Raw genomic sequence first — 3535 nt, 5'->3', positions numbered from 1 at the left:
AAAAAAAAAAAAAAAAAAAAAAAAAAAAAAAAAAGAGGATGCTGGAAGACATTCAATAACAAGATCGGAGAATTAAAGAGTGAAAAAAAAAAAAAAAAAAAGAAGAGACGAGAGATGGTTAACAGAATAACAAGTCAACGGTTAAAAGGAAGAATTGACGCACAAACAAGCTAGATCAATAGGTGCGGTGGCTGAAGGCGTAGACGACGAATATGACGACGAGCACGGATCGGAAGGGATAGACTGAGTTACGGTGTGGATATGACGCCGACGCCGTTCCGGGGTAGAAATGATGAGCACTACGTTTAATTTGTTATGGAACTTTGAGCATATATAAGAGAGTATGAAAGAGAAACTTCATATGAAGAGTCCTTGAAATTCAAGGGAAATTGTCCTTGAAATTCAAGGGAAATTGCGTGAAGTTTTCCCAACTTAAAAAATAAAAAAGGGAAAATTTGTTAAATAGGCTCTAAACTTTATATTATATATATATATATATATATATATATATATATATATATGTTTGTGAATATGTTCGCGAATATTATTTAAACGAACACTTAACGAGTTTGTTCGTGAATATTACTAAACGAGTTTGTTCGCGAATATTACTAAACAAACACAAACGAGTCTGTTCACGATCTCTTAGCAAACGAGCTTCCCGTTCAAGTTCTGTTTGTTCATTAACCGAACTCAAAATTTTGTTTGTTAATGTTCAATTCGCTTACATTAATAAACGAGATTTTGTTTGTTAATGTTCGTTTACTTTAATAAACAAACGCTTACCGAACACAAACGCGAGTAATAATTTGTCGAAAAGTTCTGTTCGCTATCACCCTTTGTATATATCCATACGCCCAAAGCATGGAAATAAAAGTATGGGAATGTGTGATATCCACTATAGTTAAAGCAAAGTGTGGTAGTGGCCACTATATTTAGTATGCTTTTTTTTTTTTTTTTAAACATTTAGTATGTTCTTCATACTAAGACAAACAGGAATGTTTGCAGTAATAATAGTAATAACCTGATGTATCATTTCCAATATTGAAGAAGCAACCAGCTCCAGTCTTGAGGAAAGAGGGCAGCAGAGAAAATGGTATGCCCTTCAAGTTTTGACAAGTATGGCAGAAATAATAGAACAATGTCTGTGCTATTAGGAAATTACCTGGAATCCAGATCCAAATGAATTGACAACAAAAATATCAAGCATCGTTCCCTGTATTGATTGCATGATTTTTGAGAAACTCACATTAAGATTAGTATAGCAAAAATCATGAAAGTAGAAACAGGCCTTTCCATAAATATCAACTTCACAAGGTGGTTTTTTTGTAGAGCATCCTTATGAGTTGGAGTTTGTTCTTCGGTTTTGTGTGGGCTTCAGCATCCATATCATCGGGCTTCAGCATCCATATCATCATTTACTATCTCATTCAATTACAATTTTAGAATATTAATTTTCAAAAAAAAAAAATTAAAAATATTATATTTACAATTTTAGAACTTTATATTAACAATTTTATATCTCAATATATATACAAAATTATATTACTCAATATTCACAAATTTTTAACTCTATATTCACACTTATGTTATATAAATTCAAAAATTTTATTATACTATTGAATATAGAGTTATGAAATTGTGAACATATAACTCTGAAATTATGAACATAGACTTTTAAAATTGTGAACATAGAGTTCAAAAATAACGAATATGAGGTTCAAAAATTGTGAACATAGAATTTTACAATTATGTACATAGAGTTCTAAAATTGTGAACATGGACTGAGATCAACCTTGCAAGGTGGACCCGTGTCTATGGCATAACAACCGTTTGATTTTTGGGTTGGCCAAAAAATTGTCTAGAATTGTACTGTTGGTGGACAGTGTAGCACGATTTAAAATATCAGCTGCTGCAATTTACTTGGAGTGTGACAGGCTGGACGAGAGACTTGGGCCTTCCTCGAATTTGGTCTTGCATGTGACTGATCCATGTGTAGCAAGAACATCATTGTAGATTTGATGATGGGCCGAATTGGACTCTTCTTGGGCTTGCGCAGTTAGACTTGAATTATTGGATCATTTTTGTGCTTAGCTGAAAATTCAAGACTTCTTTATATATACACACGCGCGTAGAGTATTACATATTATGTTAAAAATAATTAAAATTTTAAGGTAAAAACTTGTGTGAGACCGTCTCACCATGAGACATGTCGGGTCGGATCGGATCGGGTCAAGATACAAATGTAACACTTATATACACAAATGTCATACTTATATACTCAAATGTAATACTAATCAGAAATAAAATTTTTGTTACTTATAAGGGTAAATGTAATACTTTTAAGGGAAAATACAATACTTTTACATTTTGATTTAAAAGTATTACTTTTTTCCTCAAAAGTATTATATTTGCCCTTATTATGAAAAATGTATTACTTTTTCTCTTATAAGTAACAAAAATTGTATTCTCAATTAGTGTTATATTTGAGCATATAAGTATGACATTTGCATGGTGCTTTGACCCGACCCGACCCGTCTCACAAATAAGGATCCGTAAGACGGTCTCACACAAGTGTGACCCAAATTTTAAATATAAGTATAAATGTAAATTTGTAATCTACATTAAATAAATTTACTGTGAGATAAATACTGTTATTTTTTTAAGTGCTATGAAAATATTAAATACAATCTTAATTATTTCACACAATTGAACTATAAATTTAACAATATTTATCCCGTGCATTGCACAGGTACTATACTAGTTCAAAGGAAATCAAACGCATGCAAGGCCCAATTAATATGAGTGATAAGTACTTCTTCTTCTTCTTCTTCTTCTTCTTCTTCTTCTTCTTCTTCTTCTTCTTCTTGGAGAACCCAATTATTTTTCCAAATTCAAAGGAAATCAAACGCATGCAACTATGCAAGGCCCAATTAAGATGAGTGATAAACTTCAGGCATCGGCAATTTATTGTGAATTATTTTTTTACTGAATGTACATTATTTATACATTTTTAATATATTAAAAGTGTATTATTTTTGTGAACCATGAATGCAATATACATTTTTAATATATTAAAAGTGTTTTATTTTTGTACTGAATGTACATTATTTGGTGATATATTAAAAAAAATATGTATACACATAATGGACATTTAGTATATTAAAAATGTATTTTATATAACGATTGTCACACATCCAATCGCGGCAAATAATTGTGTGTGGACCATGGTCCACATAGTGCTGTGTATACCATAACAAAACGTGCATTTTTAATATACTAAATGTACATTATTTGTGTATTGAATGTACATTATACAATATAATGTACATTCAGTACACAAATAATATACATCATTTGAGTACAATGTACATTTTTAATATATTAAAGTGTATTATTTTTATACTAAATATATATTATTTGATAGATCACTAGACAACTGTGTGTACCATGATCCACACAATAATGATTCACCCAAAACAATTTAAGCCTTATTGCTCGAAACCACATTTTGAACCCAATGATAAATATTCGT

At 30.6% G+C, this 3535-nt stretch overlaps 1 long non-coding RNA gene across 1 annotated transcript in view; it reads right to left on the bottom strand.

Moving 5' to 3' along the window:
• The window catches only part of LOC115998214, a 5219-nt gene extending 4887 nt beyond the window's left edge, over nt 1–332 (bottom strand). Inside the window, exon 1 of the long non-coding RNA XR_004093852.1 lies at nt 164–332. This is a non-coding gene — a long non-coding RNA (uncharacterized LOC115998214). The remainder of the gene's footprint in view (nt 1–163) is intronic.
• Nucleotides 333–3535: the final 3203 nt, after the last annotated feature.

The sequence above is a fragment of the Ipomoea triloba genome, chromosome 12 (genome assembly GCF_003576645.1).
Source record: "Ipomoea triloba cultivar NCNSP0323 chromosome 12, ASM357664v1".
Taxonomy (NCBI): domain Eukaryota; kingdom Viridiplantae; phylum Streptophyta; class Magnoliopsida; order Solanales; family Convolvulaceae; genus Ipomoea; species Ipomoea triloba.
This window is presented reverse-complemented; position numbering and strand designations above follow the sequence as displayed.